General features: G+C 42.9%; 1 protein-coding gene and 1 pseudogene across 11 annotated transcripts in view; both read left to right on the top strand.

The window, feature by feature from the left end:
• SRGAP2 (SLIT-ROBO Rho GTPase activating protein 2) overlaps nucleotides 1-23,882 on the top strand; it is a 286,141-nt gene that overhangs the window by 46,714 nt on the left and 215,545 nt on the right. For 2 of the 11 annotated variants that reach the window (XM_070055193.1, XM_070055194.1), the window contains exon 1: nucleotides 7,826-7,930. The exons of the other annotated variants lie outside the window; for them this stretch is intronic. The gene's annotated coding sequence lies outside the window, so the exon portion shown is untranslated. Of the gene's footprint in view, nucleotides 1-7,825; nucleotides 7,931-23,882 lie in introns of those variants that run through there. 11 annotated transcript variants of the gene reach the window in all.
• LOC138844932 (small ribosomal subunit protein eS1-like) lies at nucleotides 20,662-21,703 on the top strand (annotated as a pseudogene).

The raw sequence follows: 23,882 nt of genomic DNA on the forward strand, positions 1-23,882 counted from the left end.
TTACTCTCTTAAGAGTGGTGCATGCAATTGTAGAACCTCTTACCTTCTCTCATGATCAAGGTTTGTGAGAGATGAGTATAGGGAAAACACCAGCTATAGACTTGACACCTGTTAATATGGGTAACATGCTCCTGTTCATGTTAACTATGTAATTGGACTGTTTAAGGTCCCCATACGTGCTCCTTGTCACACTACATCACTGCTGCAAGTTAGCTTCCTTAGACCAGACAAATGCCGGTTTCTGTCTTCATCAGACGGGTTGGAGGGTAGAAAAATGAGGGTGCCCAACTGTTATCAGCTTCTATGTGGAAGTGATAGCATTACAGAGCCAGGCCCTGGAGACCTGACTTTGAAAGCCTGGAGGACGCTGCCAGGAGTTCCTGTTGAGCCCCAGACCTTTCCATCCTGCTGAGTTAAATATGCTACAACCTTCAGATAAAGTCATTTTCAAAAGATTTTGAGAACCCTGCCAGCTTGGTCTGGGCTGTGTCATGTGTACCTTTCCTGGCTCATCATCACTACTAAAATTTGGGTGTATGTGTGCATCTCTACCCCCTTTCCCCGACTCTCTGCTGTCAATGATTTGAGTGACACCAAAGATTCCAAAGAGCTCACTTTTGGCAAGAGACATGAGGGTAAGAGAACTGAGGAATTGATCTTTTTCTTTTTTTTAAAAGATTTATTTGTTTAACTTGAAAGTCAGAGTTACACGGAGAGAGGAGAGGCAGAGAGGGGGAGAGTCTTCCATCTGATGGCTGGAGCTGCGCTGATCCGAAGCCAGGAGCCAGGAGCTTCCTCCGGGTCTCCCATGTGGGTGCAGGGGCCCAAGGACTTGGGCCATCTTCTACTGCCTTCCCAGGCCATAGCAGAGAGCTGGACAGGAAGTGGTGCAGCTGGGCCTTGAACTGGCACCCATATGGGATGCTGGCGCTTCAGGCCAGGGCGTTAACCCGCTTCACTGTAGAATTGATCTTGCCCCTGATCTGACACCTTGTAATCAGTTGATTGAACATGATAAGGCTTAGAATGTGTTCTGGAAAATTTGAAATTTGATAAGAGGTATGTAGCGGAGAGGCTGGTCAGGGGAATGGCTCTGTAGAAATAAAATCTTCATGTTGCTTCCAAGGAACTTGCCTTTGGATTCGTGATGACAAGGTGCCGAATCAGTGTGTGGTACAAATTCAGAATATATGAAGCTAGCTGAAGTGTAGGGGTGTCAGGACGGGAAGAATAATGAGATAAGCCTTATCAGAGACTGAAGGTCACCTGGTTTTTTCTAGTAAAGATTCCTTTGATGTGGAGTTTGTTTTGTCTAACTAATCGGAATTATGATCTGATTTCTGTCCCTACAGACTCTGCTGTTGATCTTGAACTACTTAATTTTCTTTGCTTACCAGTGGATGACCTAAGTAATAAGGCATGAGACCTAATGTTTTAGAGTATGGTTTTTGATTATAGGTTCTTTGAGTTCTTAAATTAGCAGAGAGAAACCAAGCGAGGCAGTATGGTGTAGTCACAAACAAACAACAGGCCAAACAACAAACTGGCAACAGAGAGACTTGGGTTCAAATCCTGGCTCAAATCCTGGCTGTGCTACCTATAAATTGTGTCACAAGAGTATATAGCTTAATCTTCCAGAACCTCAACGTTCTCATTGTAAAATGTAAACCAAGTAACTGGCTACCTTGTAGGGATGTTGGGAGATTAGAGTTGAGGTGCAAAGGGCCTGGTATGTAGAAGCACATAGTCAGCTTTAGCTGTTGCAGTTATTAGTAGTGGACTTAGTCGTGTGCAAACCTGTCCCTCTGTGCGTCTCACTTTTCCATTTGTAAAATGAGCTTCACATTCCTTGCTTGATGGTGGAGTCAAGTTAGCTCTCTGAACTGGTGAGGGTGGATGTGCAACTCAGGATCCCACATGGGGGCTCTACAAGTTGCAGTATATTTCTAAGTTGTAAAAGAACTATATTAAAAACACACCCTGCCTGTTTCCCGTCGTCAGTCCTGCATTCAGAGGGCTTCTGGCCCTTGTGCTTTAAATAGTCCTCAGATGGTAATGTGCATAGTAGATGAACACAATCCTTGTGAGTCCATTTGCCCTGTGTTTGGGAGTTCTATTCTTAGACCACAATTGCCGGAATAGAAAGCCTCTGACCCCACATCCCACTGGAGCCATATGTGCCTGACTAATGGATGTCTTTGGGAAGCTGGGACAAAGGACTGGGTCTGCTTCTATCATTGACTAGCACAGGTATGGAGTAGTCCATGGAAAACCAGTCTCTTTCTAATTGTCTGCAGTTTATGAGCCTGGCTTACCTGGAACATCCCATGTTATGATCCTAATTAAAGTTTGGCTTGTTTACTCTGCTCCAGTTGAGGAGTTATAAAGGCAGATAAGATATTTATGAGTGAGCCTTTTCCTGTTTCATTTTCCTCTGGATCTGTGATTAAAGGATTAACAACACTCATTATTTATTGAGCAGAGTCTAGGGAGGAGGAGGGCTTTGACACATATTTTGCTTCTTCTATAAGCCTAGGGCTGTGCCCGCAGCGTTTCACATGCTACTTCATTTCATCTTCAGTACTGGCAGGCCCATAATATAGAGGTGGAGATGGAGGGTCAGAACTTGCCTGTGGTCAGAACTTGGTCATGGTCTTTCTATGACCTCATACTACAACAATGTGGTCATTTCAGTGAAGATACTGGTGATTTGAAAGCATCACTGAATGTTTATTAAACACCTGAAAGTAGTTATTATATTTGTGAGAATGGGTTCACATTGAGGGCTTGACAGTATCTGCAAAGAGACTTGCCCTGACCCTGAGTTTGTGTGTTATGCAGGTTTATTTATTTAAGCCAAATGATGCTGAGGGAAGGGAGCCTCCATACTGTGGGGGTGGTTCTAAGAGCAGCCGGATCCTTCATTATCTTCCCGAAAACTGTCCTCTGTTGGTGGAGTGCCTTTCTCCCGGGAACCCCTGGAGCTTCCAGAGACATGATCTCAGCTTCCTAACATCCCTGTTAGGATAGGAGGGGGCGGAAATCATTTGCTTGCCTTTACAATGAACGGCAGACTCAGGCACAGATGGGAGACAGAGGCACAGAAGTTAAATAATTAGTCCAAGATCACATCAAATGATTTCCAACTCAGCTGACAGATCTGTCTAGGACTTCATCTCCCAAATGTTGCAGCTTCCCATACGATGTAATTGGTCTCAACCACTTCACAAGTCTCATCTTCCTCCTTTTTCTATTTTGGTAAATAAGATGTTTTTCACACCTACCTGATTAATCACAAACCTGCCTGATTAATGTTGGGTTTTAATTTGGTCCTTCAGAATGATCAACGACTTAACAGAGAAAAGTGCTGCTGCCGTATCGTGTATACTCATTTTATTGTTATGTCTCCTTGGTGCTGCATTTTCTGCTCCCATATTTTGCACTCTCTCGGTTACTTTGCTTTTTTTTTTACTTTTTTTTTTTTTTTTGACAGGCAGAGTGGACAGTGAGAGAGAGAGACAGAGAGAAAGGTCTTCCTTTGCCGTTGGTTCACCCTCCAATGGCCGCCGCGGCCGGCGCGCTGCGGCCGGCGCACCGCGCTGATCCGATGGCAGGAGCCAGGAGCCAGGTGCTTTTCCTGGTCTCCCATGGGGTGCAGGGCCCAAGCACCTGGGCCATCCTCCACTGCACTCCTGGGCCACAGCAGAGAGCTGGCCTGGAAGAGGGGCAACCGGGACAGAATCCGGCGCCCCGACCTGGACTAGAACCCGGTGTGCCGGCGCCGCTAGGCGGAGGATTAGCCTAGTGAGCCGCGGCGCCGGCCCTCTCGGTTACTTTGGGTTAAGAACTTGGAGACTCTCAAGGGTCACTTTGACAGAAAAGCTTCCATAGTTGGAAGTTGTCACCTTTCTCAGAGCAGTGTTGCAGGGGGAAAAACCTACAGTTGAACCTCCTTTTCAGCTTTACAGAGGAGGTAGAGCACATTCTATAATAGCCCATTGACCTCTTCTGTAGGGGAGTGGCATGTGTTATTCTTACTTGTTGTAATAATATTATTCATAAATATACCTTCTTAGTTTCTCTTATGACTCAATATTTATTGAAACATGAGCTTATTCATGGACTATTTCACCCTATGTTTTAGGTGTTATGAGGTTTAGTGACTACCTGTGGCCTCTTAGGGAAATGGGCTGTATTGTTTAGACTCTCTGCTGTGTTATATGAAGTTTTTGTCAACTTCATTACTCACTACTGTGAAATGAGTTATAAAGGGAAACTTTTTATAAAAAAAAAAAAAGAGAGAGAGGCTCATTTATTGTAGAATATGTCTAGTGCCAAATGCTTTTTGTTCTTTTAATCGCTTTTCAAACTGCAGATCTTTGGGCTTTACCAGATATTCAGTTCCATATTTGTTCATTGAACATTTTCTGGGTATCCATCTACACATGCGACATTGGGCTCCTGGTGTTTCCTTTAACATGCCAGGCAACCATGGCCCAGATTTGTCTCAGGACCCTGCCCCACTCATCGCTTTGCATGGAACATTCTTCCCCTAGTATCTACATGGCTCACTCCCTCACTGCATCCGATCTCTACTCTGAAGTCATCTTTTATCAATAAGGTCTTTTTAACTGCTGCTTATGAAATATACCCCGTCTCATATTTCCTTTTTGATTAATGTCTGACTCCCTTTCCCTCTTCACTAGAATGTAAACTCCTCCAGGGAAGGGATTTTGCCTGTTTTTCTTTGCTGTATCCCTGATGACTAGAAGGTTCTTAGTAAATATTTGTTGGTTGAATGAATAAATTCATTGAGTCACTCAGTTAATGTACTTTGTAGAAGGAGCATCTTGGACCAGTGTCATACATCTGGATGATAAACTTGTGTGAAGAAGACATGGTCAGCATGGCTTTGCCTGTGGGATAGACATAATTCTTAGCAAATTCCAATAGACTCTTATCAAGTTTAAGCCATTTTAGCTGTTAACATTTTTACTTAAAACACTTTTAAAATTTTGTTTTATTTGAAAGGCAGATAGAAAAAGAAAGACAGATGGACAGGTAGAGATCTCTCATCCATTGGTTCACTCCCTAAATGTTCCCAACAGCCAGAGTTGGGTCAGGCCAAAGCCAGGAGCCAGAAATTCAATCCAGGTTTCCTGGGTAGCAGGGACCCAACTACTTGGACCATCATCTGCTTCTGAGAGTGCACATTAGTAGAAGCTGGGGACCATGAGCAGAGCAGGGACTTGGACCCAGACATTCCTATTTGGAATGCAGGTATCCTAAGCAGCATGCTAACCACCACACCAAATAACTGTCCCTAGTATATCACTGTTCGTAAGTCAGAGGATGTGAACATTGGAAGACTCTTTGCCACCCCAATTATTTTATTACATGTCACATTTGAATATGTCTTCCATTTAAATTTAGATTTTTTGATGAATCGCCAGACCAGCTGCAAGTCCTTTGGGCCAGAAGCCTTGATCTTGCCAACTGTTTGTTTTTTGGATGAACTTCCTTGTTTTAGGCACTTGTGTGTGGCCAGTCTATTGTGGAGTTGTCAGAGGGGTGTAGAGCCATCTCTTTGGGACCGTTCTCCCCATGCAACATGTGGCCTGAAGTTGGCTTGTCTCCATCCTCTTTCTAAGTGTGGAAGATGTTTTGTTGAGCATGGTAAAATGAAAAAAGACTCTTAAGGAAAGAAAAACGTCTCCAGCATTTGCTGGAATATGTTTATGAACTGACCAAGATGTATTTGGGATAGCATAAAAAAGATTTTAATAATAGATTTAATTTCTTGCCATCTCTTTTGTAATATGTTACCCCAATTTGAATTTAGAAGGTACTTAATCATACATGAAGAAGCTGTCATATTTAATACCACTTCCTGTGTCCTTTCTACCATCCCACCCCACATCCAGTTTTCCTCAAGCAAAGTCTCTCTCTCTCTCTTTTTTTTTTAAAGATTTTATTTATTTATTTGAGAGAAGGTAGAGTTATAGGCAGTGAGAGGGAGAGACAGACAGACAGACAGAAAGGTATTCCTTCTGCTGGTTCACTCCCCAGGTGGCCATAATGGCTGGAGCTGCACAAATCCAAATCTTCCTGGTCTCCCATGTGGGTGCAGGGGCCCAAGCACTTGGGCCATCTTCTGCTCTCCCAGACCATAGCAGAGAGCTGGATTGGAAGAGAGCAGCTGGCACTAAACCGGCCCCCATATGGGATACCGGTGCCACAGGTGGAGGATTAACCTACTGCGCCACAGTTTTAGTTTACAGCAGGATATTTCCAGTTTATATCTGAAATGTATTCTGAGGATGCTGACTTCCAGAGAGCTATTTTTGGGTGAGGGGAAGTTCAAGTCTCCTGAGTACAGTAGACATACTGCCTAGGGAGTTTCAATTTGGTTTGGTGACAGAATTTATTTCTACTTAGTTTTCCTTAATTAGGTTGGCAAAACAATCAAGATCAGAAAAATTTAGGGCTAAGACTCTGAGCAAACTAGTAAGGCGTGGAATTAAGAGAGAGGACCTATGCTGTCTATGGATGATTTCTTTTCAGGCTGGGCTGGGGGTGTTTTGGATCTGTGTCAGATTTTGCATTCATCAGTTTTTGAAGGTTACTGTTTAGCCCTCTGAGTGATTCTCAGGTCGGGGGTCACAGTCACTCATGGGGAGCCCTTGATCTGGACAAGGTAGACCTTAAATAGCTGAATTCCAACATCAGGGGTAGTGAGAAGGACTCTCCCTCTTGGTTCTTGTATATTTTGTTTTCGAAGAGCGAGTGAAACGGTCTCGAGGTCAGAACTCATCCTGATGTTTTCAGTCTTTGGGGATTTTACTGCATTCTGATTTCAGTTCCGCCATTAAATAAAAATGCCCTGATTCTTAAAGGCTGAGGTGAGTCTTCAGCCTGTAGGGTAAATCACCAGGAAGTGGAATTCTCACCAATTCTTGTTTTCCATGCTAAAAGTTATGATTTGGGATTTGCGTTTTTCTTTCTTCTAGTAGCAATTGTAAGTTGGCACTTCATTTGGCAATCCAGCTTTGGAAATGAATATGAGCCTACATACTGTTTGCATGGTTTCTGTTCCCCTTCCACTTTTTGCTATGTTGGTCATATGCTAATCGTACTCTCCCTTGCAGTTCTCTCCCCATCCCTCCCCCAACCTCCCTGCCCCCGTTTTCTTTGGCAGATGTCATTACTTGTCTTGGAAAAGTAGGTGAACAGCTGTTTTTAGGATTCTAAAGAGGGTACAGTATGGATGACGGTCTCAGCTAATGGTAACCAGATCCAGGGAGCTGGGGTCAAGCCTTAACTGGAATCTGTTCAAATTAGCAAAGTACTGATGCTTGGTGGCAGGAATATAAGTGACCACAAAGTGTTAAACACATCTGGAAAGGGATTCTGATATCATCCCAGGAGCTAAGGGGAATATATACAGCCTAGAGACCCATTCCTCTTTGGCTCTATAAAGATTCTTTCAAGAGGAATGCCCTGAGTGGTTTTCTGGCCAGCTTGCCTGCTTGTTTATCTTTGAGGAGATGGAAGGAGACAACCTGTCTCTGTAGCTCCACAGCCCCAGAGGTGTATGGTCTGCATTTGAAAGCGCTATAGCGCATGGTGGACCCCGAGGGATCTGCTTTTCCTCTACTCATTGTCCCTACACAACTTTTCCTGGCAGCCAGCACTGCTGTGTTAGATGGGTTGCTTTTTGCTGTTTAAGTTGTTTGGCAGTGGTGTGTCAGGATGCGGGCTCTCTGAATACTTTCCCAGCTGGCTACTTGAATGTGGTTAGGGAGGAGCTGTGCTGTGCTGTTGAGGCTGGTGTCTGTTTGGATACTGACAGCTGGTCTGTGAGCAGAACGCTGTCCTCATTCTGCTGTCTTTGCTGGTGCTGTATGTGGCTCCTCAGATGTGGATGGAGGTAAGTCGGGCCTAATGATGTCTTCTGGTGGTGCTTTTGGTAAAGCAGTCTAGATTACAGGAGTCCATGTAACTCTTACCTTTAATCTATATATCTATATAATCTGCTAGTCTTTGCTTCCTTTCATTATGAACTCAAATTATCATACATTTGATGGGCTTCAACCCATTGCAGTCATCACTTACTCATTGTTTTGGATGTGTGCATTGTCTAAGGTCAGTAGGTATCCCTTCAAGCTGACTCCATGTCTTTTTTTTTTTTTTTAAAGATTTACTTATTTATTTGAAAGGCAGAGTAGGCAGAAGCAGACGGAGAAAGAGAGGTCTTCCATCCACTGGTTCACTCCCCAAATAGCTGCAGTGGCCGGAGTTGGGCCGATACGAAGTCAGGAGCTAGGAGCTTCTTCCAGGTCTCGCATGCAGGCACAAAGGCCCAAGGATTTGAGCCATCTTCCACTGCTTTCCCAGGCCATAGCAGAGAGCTGGATCAGAAGTGGAGCAGCCGGGACTCGAACTGGTGCCCATATGGAATGCTGGCACTGCAGGCGGTGGCTTTACCCACTACACCACAGTGCCAGACCCTCCATGTCCTTTTGACTTGACCTTTTGATAGCCTCCATGCTTTCTGGCACAACCAGGTATTGTAACAATCTACATCCTGCACCACATGTGGAAATTACCATTTCTCCAGAGGGCCTTGATTTCTTCTAGTAGATAACATAGTCTGGGCACTCAGATTGAATTATTTTGTGAACCCTTCCTGGGTTCATAGCCAGTATGAAGCTCTCGCTGGGAATTAGCAAATCTCCTGGAACCACTGTGGTTCACTTTGTGCCTCACTTTTTGTAAAGATTCTTCTCTGAGAATCTCCTGCTCTGCCCCCTGTGTGGTTCCAACATTTTCGTCTCAATCACAGTGAATTTTTCTAGCCCTCTGCATGCCGTGCCTTAGACTATCAAGCCGCTCTTATCAGGGCCAGTTTCTCTGGCTAGGATTGGCTACTTCAGCCTTTGCCTAATACTCCAGTAAGTAAGCTCTGCTTGGGCTCCAGTTAACTTCTGCCCCTTTTAGACTCTGTGCTCTACCGGTGATCTGTTTGTCAGAAGTCCTGTCACCACTCAGAGAACTTAAATGGTCTTTAAAGATTTAATGCTACTTCCTGGATTTCTGAATAAGTCAGCTTGAGAGTTCCAGTTTTAGTGGGAGAACCTTTTGCCCGTCTCATCAGCTTGGTATCAGCCTGGCTAGGATTAGGCAAGGTGAGGTGGAGAATGTGTAGTGTGCTTTTGGCCCAGCTGTGCTGAGCTGACTCTCTCTCTCTTTTCTTTCTTCTTGCAGTCCAGGGGCCTCAGCATCTTTACAGTGGAATTTAGTAGGCCGTCCTCTTGATTACCTGCCAGAAGCAGGATGCTCTGTACCATTGGCAAAGGGAATCAAGTATAGATAATGGGTTGCAGTTTTGTTAAATTTAGCAATGTGAGAAGGCCTTGGAAAGAGGCTTGGCAGCGGGGCACATTTGAATGGTTGGTTATTGGCTTCCATGTTGATATAGGAAGATCCTTGACAGGAATTTTATATGGTCTCAAATCAGGCAGATTGCTGGTTCATCAGTTAGTCATTCTTGAGGTTGACCGTGTAACTGTTTGAATGCAGTTTTGTAGGTCTCTGGAGGTTCATTTTGATCATTCAGTTATTTTAGTTTGGCTTGTTTAGCTTCTTCACACGGAGATTACAAATGTAGAAGAGACACAGACATGAGGGGAAAACCCAGGAGCCTTGTTCTCCCATCCACTGCTTGACTGCTATGACTGGCCCCATAATTGAGGGATGAGGAGCTAGGCTCTATGTGAGTTAATCCCAGATCCTGTTCTGTTTGGTGCTTGCTACAGTGCTTCAGTGAAAATCGCATCCAGCAACTCAGAGTAGTGTGTGGAGTAGTCATTCATACTGCACTAACTTACACTTCATTATACTGAACAGGAGCCCCAGTAATTTATAGCCTATCATTTCTGGAGTCTGGAGATGGCGCAGCATAAGCTTTTCTGAAGCAGATTCTATTACATTAGAAGAGAACCTATCTGGCTTTTAGAGTAGAAGAGAACATGAAGCTTTTAGATGCTAAGTAAGGAGGTCACGTAAAGGTAATAGAATGACTTTGGAACTCAATCCCCCATGCAAGAAAGAGTATAATGACATTCTGGGCTGGCTTCCTTTCATTTCTCTTTGATTTTGAGTAATAAATTCCCTCCTTACTACCCAGCCGAACAATTTGGGAGTCTGTATTCCCTAGAAAGACTCTATTCTCGTACCCATCAGACCGAATTAGGTGAAAACTTCTTGGCCTTAATGAATGTTGAAGGATTTCAAAAGGCTGATGGAAGTTCTTCTGGAAGTAACAGTTTCCACTGGTGAGGCAGTTTTGAAGAAATTCCCTGAACCTCTTGGGTTATTTTATGTAGCAAAACAAGCCAGCATTAGGTTTTCCTTGCTTATAGATGACAGGGAAAATGTGGACACTTGAAATCCATGGAAAATCCCTAAGTTGCATTGCAGCACAAATGTTCTGTCTCCTTTCCTAACCCTTTTACCAGAGCTGTTCACAGGAAACAGCCTGGAGAGATTTGTGTTAACTCTTCTCCCTGCCTCCTCCCTTCCATTCTTTGAGAAAATGGTTGGTGCCTGCCATCTACAATCTGGGTGACAAAATCCAAAGTCAAATTCAGAATTATAAGCAGAGTTCCTACCCAGATTGCTTCCAAAGAAAGGAGAATAAGAAGGATCTTGTTCAAAGATCTTTCTTCATTGCCCTTAAATTTTGTTGTGGTCCTGTGCTAGGCACTTGAAATGAAAAGATAAACAAGACATGGTCCTTGCTACTTCGATTTCACAGTCTGCTGTCTGAGGACCTCAGAAGGTGTGATGACAGCTACAATAGCCTTCCTATATAATTGGCATTTGCATCCTGAAGCTGGTGGGAAGCCATGGAAGTATTTCAGGCAGGAGAGGGACTGATTCATTTGTATATTTAGAAAGATCACTGCTAGCTGTGAGGATAGCAGCTGGTTAGCAGGAGTGAGATTAGAGGCAATAATTCTTGAGAAAACAAATATTTACTGAGCCTCTTCAAAGTGCCAGGCACAGTTCTCGGTGCTGGGAACCTAGTAGTGAGCATGTTTGACCATCTATGCCCTCAGGGAGTTTATAGTCTAGTGGTGGTGTGGTGGTCAAGACAACAAAATACATGCAACACATGGTTTTCCAGATGCTGATACATAAGAAAGCCAGTAGAGACCTGGGGATTAGAATGTTTGGGCATTCGAGTGGGTAGTGAGGGCCTTTCTGAAAAGGTGATATTTAAGCTGAGGCAGGCACAAGAGGGTCTGGCGAAGAAAGGTCCTGATGGGGACCCTGAGATGGGAACAGAGGTGCCATGTGTGAGCAGCAGGGTGGCTGGAGGAGCCAGTGGTACACAGATGAGGCTAGAGGGCCTTCTTTGCCATGGAAAGGAATTTGGATTAATTATAATAGAGCAAAAAGCACTGCAATTAATCAAATCAGGGCTCCAAAAACTACAGCCCATTCGACCCATCTGGCTTGCTATTATCTCAAGTGCCTAAGTCTTTTTGTAAATAAACCTTATTGGAACAGTCACACCCAGTGGTTTATACATTGTGTGTGGCTGTTTTTATATTAGAAGAGCAGAGTTGAGTCGTTTCAACAGACAGCATATGACCCAGAAGCCTAAATATTTACCATCTGATCTTTATAGAAAAAAGTTTGCAGGGGCAGACGTTGTGGCACAACAGGTTAAAGTTCCTCTTGGGATGTATACATACCATGTCGGAGGGCCCGTCCCAGCTACTCTGTTTACGATCCAGCTCCCTGCTAATGTACCCGGGAGGCAGTAGATGATGGCTCAAGAACTTGAGTTCCTGCCAACCACATGGGAGACTAGGCTCCTGACTCTGCCTTGGCCCAGCCCTGGCATTTGCAAGCATTTGAGGAGTGAACCAGTGGCTGGAAGGTATCTGTGTGTGTGTGTATCAACTGAAAAAGATCAGTCTTAAAAAAGAAGTTTGAGGGGCTGGCACCGTGGTACAGTAGGTTAATCCTCCACCTGCGGAGCTGGAATCCCATGTGGGCGCCAGTTCTAGTCCCAGCTGCGGATTGGTGCAACTCCGGACATTGTGGCTATCTGAGGAGTGAACCAACGGAGGGAGGACCTTTCTCTCTGTCTCTACCTCTCACTGTCTGTAACTCTACCTCTCAAATAAATAAATAAAATCTTTTTTTTTTTTTTTTTGACAGAGTGGACAGTGAGAGAGAGAGAGAGAGACAGAGAGAAAGTTTCCGTTGGTTCACCCCCCAAATGGCCGCTATGGCCGACGCACTGTGCCGATCCGAAGCCAGGAGCCAGGTGCTTCCTCCTGGTCTCCCATGTGGGTGCAGGGCCCAAGCACTTGGGCCATCCTCTACTGCCTTCCTGGGCCACAGCAGAGAGCTGGACCGGAAGAGGAGCAACCGGGACAGAATCCGGTGCCCCGACCAGGACTAGAAACCAGGGTGCTGGTGCCGCAGGCAGGGGGATTAGCCTATTGAGCCGCGGTGCCGGCCAATAAAATCTTAAAAAAAAGAAAGAAGTTTGCTGAACCCTGAATTAAATGATTCATTTAGGTTCTGAGGAGGCTATCTGGATGCTTGGTAAAGAATGAATGGTAGGAGACAAGAGTGCATCTGGATAGTTGAGGTAAGAAATAACCGGATGTGGGGCACCAGAAAACAGAGATCATAGCTGCTTCTATCCTGTTTAAAAGCACCTACCTGTGATTTAGCTTCATTAAATATTGTTGAATGATGACATGCTGAATAAGGCAGTGTCAAGGAAAATGGTAAGGGAAGTGAGGTTCTGAGAGAGATTTTGGAAGTGAAAAATCAGTATACCTTATTGTTGATCAGGTGACTAGAAATAAAGGTAAGGCAAAGGAGGGGTGTAAGATGCTCTTTGGATTTCTGGTTCAGGTGTCATTTGTGTGGCAGTGTCACTAGCTGAGCTGAGAAAAGTGGAAATAGAACATAATGAATTCATCTTTGAACAAGTGATACTCAGTACATCTAGGTAGAGATGTCTGCAAGGCAGTTTGGAAGACAGGGCTAGAGCATGCGGTCTGCGCTGGTGGGAACAGGAATGTCAGAGTCATCAGCTGACGTGGGCGCTCTGAAGTAGTGTGTGAGGAGAAAGGGCATGGCGGAACCCACAGAGCTAAACTCCTGACATACCCTGAGCAGTAGTTGCCTCTTTCCTTTTCTTTTTTCCCGTCTAGTCTGGGGAATGGGGAACCACAGAAGTGATTCATTAAAAAAGCACTTGTGTTGAAAGTGGTCTGAAGATACTTGTAATATGAAACTTGGATGTAACTTTCTTCTTTATAAAAGTCTATTATGGTAACCTAAGACTAAAATGAAAATCATAAATTGCATACAGAAAGAAGACCACTGGAGGGGCTGGTATTGTGGCATAGCAGGTAAAGCTGCTGCCTGCGATGTGGCATCCTGTATGGGTGCCAGTTCATGTCCCGGATGCTCAACTTCCCATCCAGCTCCCTGCTAATGTGCCTGAGAAAAGTAGCAGAAGATAGCCCAAGTGCTTGGGGGTCCTATCACCCAAGTAGAGACCCAGATAAAGCTCTTGACTCTTGGCTTTGGCCTGAACCAGCCCTGGGTATTGCATTCATCTGGGTGGGGTGTGTGTGTGTGTGAAAAAAAGAATCTTAATGGACGGAAAAAAAAAAATAGAAAAGAAAGAGGACTACTCTTACCTGGTTCTTCTACCTCCTGTCCGTTTTCATTGTAGTGTCAAGAGGGCTGAGTTAGTCCTGTCTTACATAGTCATGTAGTGTTCAAAATTTAGACACCCACAGGTTTTGTCTCCAAGGAAACAATTAAACAATAGTCTTGTCGTTCCTCTGCCCTGAATTACTCCTGCCTTGAAGTTAGTGACTATGCCAGGCCAAGGTTAGAAGACTAAAGCCCGACCACCTGGTCCCAAAACATAGAAAACAGAGTCTTGATTTCCCCACCCCCACCATCAAATACAGTTCATCGATAGTAAAGGTAAATTAAAACATGAAAAAAGTATTTTGAAAGGTTTATGTTGAGAAGTATTACTTCTACCCCTGTCTTGGCTCATATAAAGCCTCACTCCCCTTCTTTTATTATATGTCACTCATGATAGTGTCTTGGATCTCTGTCCAGTGTTTCTTTATGTAAATACAAGCAAATATGATTATGTGTTCTCATGCCCCGCCCCTACTCTTTAACACAAAAGGTAGCGCATTATATAACCTATTCTGTGACTTGCTTTTGGTTCTTAACAGAATGTCCTGGGTATCTTTCTATCTTGGTATAGAGAAAAGTCTCATTCTTTTATCGGTGCTGCATAGTATTCTATCATACGAATGGCTGGCTGCTGGTTTATTGAGCCAGTCTCTTCCAAATAACACTTGAGTTGTTTACAGTATTTGCTATACAAGAAATAGCTCAATGAACAAAGGCAGCTTTTTAAAGAGCTTCACATTGCTGTGTATGCTATTTAAAGTGAGATTATTATTTTTCATTCATGAAATGCTGGTTCGTTTTATTAGTTGATAAATTCTCAATTACTGGTATTCACCAATGAAACACTGATGATCGGACCGACATCCCTTCATAACTCAAGAATCATTAGTATGACTGCCCCATGGAGGCATACTGCTCTGAGTCTTATTTTAATAATAAAACCTTTGGAAATTCTAATAATGAAATCTACTTAAGGCCCTTTGCTCATGAAGTCTGAATCACTGATCACTGCAATTACTGCCATGGCAGCTATAGAGCAATTTAACAGGATAATAGTGAATAAGATAAATTACACTTCAGATTCCTAATGGATTGATACACAGAAGTATGCAAGGGAAGATGGGGTGGGGAAACATGCTTTCAAATTTCAGCACAGAGTTTGAAATTAGGGAACTAGGCCTTTGTAACCATTGCAACTTGGAATTAGTCATCCTGTGCCAACCTCTGGGGCTCTGTGGTGGGTAAACAACAAATCGGATTAATTCTCTTGTTTGTGTGTCTCTGTGGAGTGGGTGGAAATTCTAGGTGACTTGCTAATTGTTTTATTTAGAATACTCCCCTTCCTACTAAAGAATTCAGATCTTTCGTGTGGAAATAGGGAGGCAGACCGGTTTTACAAATAGCTGCTGGCTGGGAACATACCAGGGCCTGCCAGGTGAGTGGTTAAAAAAAAGCAGACTGGAAAAATGGCTGTGGGATGGTAAGCATGTCACTCTTATTTACAAGGCTTCCACTGAAGTCTCCCTGTGTGTCGGGGATGGGTCAGTTAAGAAGTAAGTACAGTGCTTGCTTTGTGTGCCTCTCAAATTGTAGCTAGGGGAGAGTGAAGATATGGGTCATATGGGAGGGTGCAGAATGAGTGTTGAAGGGGCCCCAAGGAAGCAAATTCGGGAGACTTGGCTGCAGTTGCCCCCTTTTTGGGACATTCCTTCGCACCTAGTCACATTGTGGATGCCTTAACATCTGCTGGGGATTGATCATGTACCATCGCTCTCAGTATAAAACACTTAACACCCATCATCTCGTTCTTTCCCACAATAGCCCTTGGAGACAAAGAGCAAGAGAATGAGGTTTTCTTTCTTTCTTAATGTTTAATCTGCATTAACACACCTTCAAGTGTGTTAAGATAGTGTGGTATTGATGTGAAAGCAAACGAAGTTGGCTTGGAATGTAGAAAGCCCTTTTGGAACAGGGATTTTCAGAGAGAACAGGACAGATGAGGTTACTCCTTTGAGCTGGAAAAGGCCCACGTGCCAATGGAGGATGCCTGAGAGACAGTCTTAGAATTACGTGTTCAAATTCTGGTTCTGCTTCTGGGCCAAGTTATATAACCTCTGTTTTAGAGTTACTTTTATCTGTAAAATAAGGAGAATGATATCTGTCATGCAGTGGTTTCTTTTTTTGAAGTGATTAAATGAGATAATAGACATAAAGTTGATTCTCAGTAGATGGTAGCTGCTATTATTAGCAGAGAATCTCAGAGGTTTGGAGAGAATGAAGACAGGCACTGTCTCGTGCATAAAAAGATGGTACTTGTGGCAGTAAATCAAGAGAGGGCCTTTAGGGTTGGGAAGCATATTGACAGTATTGGAGGAAGGTGTTAGTTACCATGGCAACTTGGAAATTCATTTGGAGGGAGAGTTGTGACTGGAGGTTATCTCACTGTAAGAGACTGACTGGTGGAGATAAAAAAGGCCTGTCTAGCAAGAATGAGAAATCTCACTGGCTCTGTATCCGCAGGAAATACCGAGGACTGTGCTGCAGAGAAAGTTCCAAACACGAGTTTGAGCATTGTACAGGCCTTCTGTGGTGATGGGTGGATGTGTCTTGGTGGTCTAAAAATGATGTCGCCAGTTGATTGCTTTTGTTCACATGTATTAGTTGGGTAAATGATAAATGTATAAGTGAGATTTCAGTGAGCTGTTTTATTTTTTGTTTGGTCTTGGTCATCTGAAACCAAACCACCAAACTTGCACGTTCGCCTACAAAGGAGGTTTTGGTTACAAGAAGCCTGAGTGCAGAACACCCCTTCGCCACTTACTTTGTTCTTAAGGTAATGACATAATGAATACCGGTATTTCCTCTTGCTTGGAAAATTCCGGCATACTTTCTGGTTAGCAAGGCTTTTCTGGTAGTTGTCTTATTGTTTGCTAATTGCAGTCTTGCCTAGAAGCAGGGGATTGAACCAAATGAAATCCCTTTCAGCATCATGCTTCTGGATTTGCTATTTAATCTGCTATGGCTTCCAGTGCTTGCTCACATCCACTGCCCTTTGGAGTGGAAATAGCCATGTGACTTGGTTTAGCCAGCAAAATGTGCCCATACCTGACCCTTCTGGGCAGACAATTGCCATTACTCTTCAGTTCAATGTTCTTTCTCTTGCCTGGGTGATTATAAAAATTTGTGACCAAGTGGAAGCTCTTTCAGTCTGGGTGTTTGAACTACAGTAATGAAAGGATTCCATCCTTCTTGGATACACCATGAACAAGAAATGAGCTTTTGCTGTGTTAAGCCACTAAGATTTGGGGGGTTGTTACTGAGGCCAAAGCTGACACACCTTGACTGCCTTGATAGTAACTTAATACACATTTCCAAGTACTTAATAGTTGTGAGTATAACAGTGAACAAGAAAGAGGAAGATTCTAGGGGCAAAATTGTGGCACAGCAGGTTAAGCTCAGCATGCAACACTGGCATCTCCTATGGGTTCCTATTTGAGTCCTGGCTGCCCCACTTCCATTCTAACTTCCTGCTGATATGCTTGGGACAGCAGTGGTAGGTGACGCAAATGCTTGGGCCTCTGACCCACATGCAGGGGACCAGGATGGTGTTCCTGGCTCCCGGCTTTGGCCTGGCCCATGCCTGGCTGTTCCAGCCGTTTGGGGAGTGAACCAGCAGATGGAAGAAAGATCTCTGGCTCTCTGTAACTCTGTCTTTCAAATAAGTAAGCAATTCTTTAAAAGCAAACAAACAAAAAAGGAAGTTTCTTCCCACATGAAGTTACTGAGACTGACAATAAATAAACAAATAATGATAATCAGAAATTGTGAGAAGTTCTTTGAAAGAAGCAAGGTCCTTGTCTCCAAAGATCACCAGAGACATTAAGAAAGTGCCTTGCCGGTGCCGCGGCTCACTAGGCTAATCCTCCGCCTTGCGGCGTCCGCACCCTGGGTTCTAGTCCTGGTCGGGGCGCTGGATTCTGTCCCGGTTGCCCCTCTTCCAGGCCAGCTCTCTGCTATGGCCCGGGAGTGCAGTGGAGGATGGCCCAAGTGCTTGGGCCCTGCACCCCATGGGAGACCAGGAGAAGTACCTGGCTCCTGCCATCGGATCAGCGCGGTGCGCCGGCCGTGGTGGCCATTGGAGGTGAACCAACGGCAAAGGAAGACCTTTCTCTCTGTTTCTCTCTCTCACTGTCCACTCTACCTGTCAAAAAAAAAAAAAAAATCTGCCTGGATCCCTGTCAATTTTATTTATTTCCCTATATGTCTTAAGACTCTTGGGTACTTAAGAGTATTTTCTTGTGCCTTGGAAAGGAGATAATACTGAAAGCAAGAAAGAAACTGTTGGGTTACTTGGTATGTAGTAGACTCCAAAATAAATGATGGCCAGGAATGATATTAGTTTGCTTTGTATCTTTGAAAACTCATTAGTATCCCACTGGGTTTAGTGGGAGATGAAAGCCAAGCTTTGTCTGTGCTGTGTTAAACCCCTCCCTGAGGGCATGCTTCTTCAGCTGTCGGACTGTTCTGAGTCTGATTGCTTAGTGAATATTTGTCCAGTTTAGTAGGCTTAACCTGGCTCTTATACTGGGGGAGAAGTGTAATAGAAATGAATGCAGTATCCTTATATCTTTTCCGATCTGATTTTGCAAGGTAATAGACTGAGGAAATATTTCCTAAAATCTTTAAATGTTCCCAATGAAAGCTTTGAGACATTAAAGGTTTTCTGAAAAAAGCATAGAAATAGAGCTCAGGTCTGATTGTTGAGGGTCATTGGTTCCATTGCCAGCTGCCAATGATTTACCTGGCATGATAGTGAGATTTCTTGGAACAGGAGTGGACAGTACCTATTCTGCCTTGATGGGAAGAAGTGAGAAATGGTGCCCGGGAGTTGTAATGGGGGATGGAGAGTTTTATCTGTTTTTTTCTTCTTCCTTCCCTTTTGAACAAACCAGAACATTGAAGAGTAGAGGAAGATCCTAAGAGGCATGTCTAAATGATAGCTATGAGGATGAACTAATTTATTAACAAACGTTGGACAATGGGAGAACATGGATTGCACAATTCTATCCAGATTCAGAAAATCACTTTTGCAACTGGCCCCCCATCAGTCAGGCAGTCTTACAAAGTCTTCCCCCGAGGAAGGCTGAGAATTTCTAAACGAGAGCTCAGATATTTTTTGTGTCTTGCATATTTTAGTCATTTCATGTTGGCATATCCAGTCTGGATGAAACCCCAGGGAAATAGGAAAAGTGAATAAAAGTAAGGACTACCCAGCATTGAAGGCACAGGTATCCTTGCAAATATATGAGTATATTGATATACTGTAAATTTCTGTGCCAGGACGCATGCCAACAGTTTAATGATGTATATAGCAAAGTCCCTTGTTAGTCCCATTCAAAAACTCTAAAATGATCTGCAAGACTGAAAGTATTGAAGCTAAAGGCCAAAAACAACGATCATGTTACCTAGAGTCTCATGAATAATTCAGCTAAGTTTAATGCTTTTTCCATGGTAAAAATAAAGCAGAAATATTTGGCATAGTGTAGGTAAATTATACCCCCCTTTTGGGAGGATGGTTGGTCATGAGGAATGTAAGGGAGGGTGGAGAAAAAGAAGGAATCTTTTCATATTTTTTAACTAGATATATGGAATCTCTCATTCTGCCTCTAAAGAAGTAAGCACCGAGAAAGATTCGAGTTGGAGGATTAAGGATGTTTCCCTTGAATGCTCGCTAACGGCTGAAGATTTGGGCACCAGAAGCTGTCAGAAAATTGCTCTTAAAATCATGGAAGGGGGTGGTCCGAGAAATACCAAGACAGAAGGAATGTCTGCTATTCTTGGGGATAGGAGACCAGAGAAGTGTTGATCTGCTCCAGAAAATAATAGTCCATAGGCACGAATAAAAGAGCCCGTGGATGTTCTTGAAAGTTGCATGCAAATTAAATTACTATAAATCTAATAATAATTTAAAGGCATTAGGAAAACATAACAAGACCTGCCAGAAGATTAGAATTATTTTTCATAAAGTGAGCGTGTTTCTTTCTCTCCAATTTAATTTTTAAATCTAGGTTTCACTATATTGACTTAACCTAAATTGAGACCTCTCTATCCAGGAGATAAAGCTCTGGATATTCTGCGTCTTTGGACTTAAGTTCTTATCTCTTAAATAGGTGAATTCTCCTATTTCTTTCTACTATTCTAAAAATAATGAGGAGATAAGCAAGTTAATAGAATCTAAGAATGTTTGAGCTGGAGGAGCTTAGTGATCATGGGGTGCAAGTCACTCATTTGATAGCAACTAAGGCCTGGAGAGATTTTGTTAATTGTTCAGAATCCTCTCTAATAAAAAAGAAGGCAAAATTCTAAGAGTGAAGTAAAAAGAATCCAAAGAAATTTTTATTTATTAAAAAATATATGGCAAAAGAAATGGACTTGACTGGTGTAGGTCATTTCTTTCATCCTTTCTGCTTTTTATTGCTGAAAATATGATGAGATGCCTGTTCAGCTGCAGTCCTAATGACATCATCAAGGTGTTCCATGTCCCACTCACTGGTTTCTTGCTAGAGTTCTTTCTTTGATGTCAAAAGCAAGGTGATTCCTTATGGAACATCCTAAAAGTAGACACAGTTTTAAAAGTCTGTTTGAAGCCATTGGAGCGCTAACAAGACAATAAGACATTATGAGGGTAAGATCTTGTATATCGGGAAACTTGCAGAGTGGCTCTGGAAAAAATTTTCCCTTAGGGGCATCTTCGGATTCTGGAAGAGGAAGCTAAGAGATTGAAATAAGCCAGACCCCAAAAGACAGATATCATGTTTTCTCTGGTTGGTTGTACCTAACATAGAGTACAAAAAACAAAAACCAAATCCAAAGAACCTTGTTGTGTATCAAGCTAAACTGACATCTTGTGATTTGATTGTCTATAACTCTTGTCTGCACCCCTGCGGAGCAGTGTTCTGTCTGGCTTTTACTTGTAGAGCTCTTTGGTAGAGGAGCATTGAGCCTGTGCTTATAAAGTAAAATGAAAATATGTTATCACACTTCTGCCCTTTTGGCTTTCTGAGTACCACCATGGTGGTTGGCAAGAACAAGAAAGACAGCAAAAAGGGAACCAAGAAAAAAGTGGTGGACCCATTTTCTAAGAAAGATTGTTATGATGTGAAAGTAGCTGCTATGTTCAACATGTGAAATATTGGAAAAACATTAGTCATGAGGACCCAAGGAACTAAAATGCATCTGATAGTCTCAAGGGTCATGTTTTTGAAGTGAGTCTTGCTGACTTGCAGAATGATGAAGTTACATTTAGAAAATTCTAACTAATTACTGAGGATTTTCAAGGCAAAACTGCATAACTTCCACGGCATGGATCTTACCCATGACAAAATGTGTTCCATGGTCAAAAAATGGCAGAGCATGATTGAAGCCCATGTTGGTGTCGGGACTACTGACAGCTCTTTGCTTCGTCTGTTCTGTGTTGGTTTTACCAAAAAATGTAACAGTCAGATATGGAAGACTTTCTGTGCTCAGCACCAACAGGTCCATCAGATGTGGAAGAAGATGATGGCAGTTATGACATGGGAGGTACAAACAAATGGCTTGAAAGAAGTAGTCAATAAATTGATCCCAGACAGCATTGGAAACGACATAGAGAAGGCTTGTCGGTCTGTTTATCCTCTCCATGATGTCTGTGTTAGAAAAGTAAAGGTGCTGAAGAAGCCCGGGGTTGAATTGGAAAAACTCATGGAGCTTCATGGAGAAGGTAGTGGTTCTGGAAAGGCCACTGGGGATGAGACAGGTGCTAAAGTCAAACGAGCTATGGACATGAACCACCAGTCCAAGAATCTGTTTAAAATTTAGACTTTAATAGTGCAAATACAAAGTCCTATTTGTGGAAAAAAAAAAAAAAGGAAGTATGTTATCACAAAAAAATAAAAGAAAAGGAAGGAAGAAGGAGGGAGGGAGGAAAGTATCATTGTATTCTTGGGATCTATGAAATTCATGAAATCTGTTCTCTGTATATTGTTAAAATAACTAAAAAATAGTCATAATAATAATAAAAGAAACCTAACAAAAACTTGCAGCCATTCATGTGGCTAGTGGTACAGAATGGAATTTAGGACTTGCCTAAATGGGTGGGCCTTGGTAAATGCCTGGGGCTTCCGGCTGATGCTCTGAAAGACTGAATTAGCCCTTTTAGGAAATGAGGCCCAACTTCAGACCCTTTCACTTCCTGATTTTGTCGATTGGATTGCCTGTTTTGTTTGTTTGTTTGTTTTTAGCCACATCTCAAAAGCAAAAAAAAAAAAAATAAAAATAAATCCTTTTTTGGAGAAGTCTTAAATTATTTTCATGATTTTTCAATGTAAAATGCCCAGTATGCAATCAAAAATAGCCAAACTGATGACATGACAGTAAAAACTAAAAGGCATAGTAGATCATACAAACTAAATCCACATAAGATCCCAAAAATGGGGGCCGGCACGGTGGCATAGCTGGTAAAGCCCATGCCTGCAGTGCCGGCATCCCATATGGGTGCTAGATCGAGTCCTGGCTGCTCCACTTCTGATCCAGCTCTCTGCTATGACCTGGGAAAGCAGAACAAGATGGCCCAATTCCTTAGGCCCCTGTACCTGCATGGGAAGACCGGAGGGAGCTCCTGGCTCCTAGCTTCGGATCAGCGCAACTCCGGCAGTTGCGGCCAATTGGGGAGTGAACCAACGAATAGAAGACTTGTCTCTCTCTCTGCCTCTCCTCCTCTCTCTGTGTAATCTATGACCTTCAAATAAATAAACAAATCTTTTAAAAGATCCAGAAAATGGAGTTATCAAATCTAGATTAAAAAATAACTTTGCAGGGCTGGTGCTGTGGCTTAGAGGGTAAGGCTGCTGCCTGCAGTGCCAGCATCCCATATGGGCACCAGTTTGAGACCTGGCTGCTCCACTTCCAGTCCAGCTCTCTGCTATGGCCTGGGAAAGCAGTAGAAGATGGCCCAAGTCCTTGGACCCTACACCCATGTGGAAGACTCAGAAGCCCCTGACTCCTGGCTTCGAATCATCCTAGCTCCAGCCGTTGCAGCCATTTGGGGAATGAACCCCCGCATCGAAGACCTCTCTCTGCCTCTGCCTCTCTGTAACTCCACCTTTCAAATGAATAGATGTTCTTTAAAAAAAAAAAAAAAAAAACTTTACAAAAAATATTTAAGGGTATAAAAAATGTCAAGATTGATAATTTTGGCAGAGAACTAGAAACTAAGGACTGAATAAAATGACAGTTATGAAACTAAAAATATGCAAATGAAAGTAAGAATTTATTGTATGAATTTCATGAAGAGTGGGTACAGTTGAATAAAGAATTAGTAGCTTGTGATATATTGGAGGAAAATATCCGGAAGGAAGAACAGAGACCAAAATTATTTTTTTAAATATGAAAAATATAATAGAAATATAACAAGTCACACATAGAAAAGATCTGAGATGTTAGGGATTGGAGGCCTAGAAGGAAACCATAGAGAGATCAGATAAAAGAAATATTTAGTCAGAGGACTGATAATGAACATGGAATATATATATATATATATATATACACACACACACATACATATTCAAGATTTATTTGTTTATTCAAAAGGCAGAGTGACAGAGAGGAAAGGAGAGACAGAGAGATCTTCCATCCATTGGTTCATTCCCCAAATGCCTGCAACATCCTGGGTGGGCCAGGCTGAAATCAGGAGCCAAGAGCTCTATCCTGGTCTCCTATGTGGGTGATAGGGACCCAAGTACTTGGGCCATCATCCACTGCTTTCCCAGGTGCATTAGCAACAAGGTTGGAGTGGAAGCAGAGTAGCTGGGACTTGAACCAGCACTCTGACATGGGATGCTGGCATCACAAACAGCAGCTTAACCTGCTGTACCACAACACTGGTCCCATACATGGAATATATTTTAAGATAGAGCTAAGATTAAAGCAACAATAAGGATAAGAGTGAAATAATGTAATTTATATTTGTTCTGAAAAATGGAAACAAAGCAAATAAAAATGGAAGGAGATATGGAAGGCAGGTAGAAAGGGGACAGTAGAATAAGATTGTCACAAAATTAATAAAAGGATAGGAATCCAAG

This window comes from Oryctolagus cuniculus, chromosome 13 (assembly GCF_964237555.1).
Source record: "Oryctolagus cuniculus chromosome 13, mOryCun1.1, whole genome shotgun sequence".
Lineage (NCBI taxonomy): Eukaryota > Metazoa > Chordata > Mammalia > Lagomorpha > Leporidae > Oryctolagus > Oryctolagus cuniculus.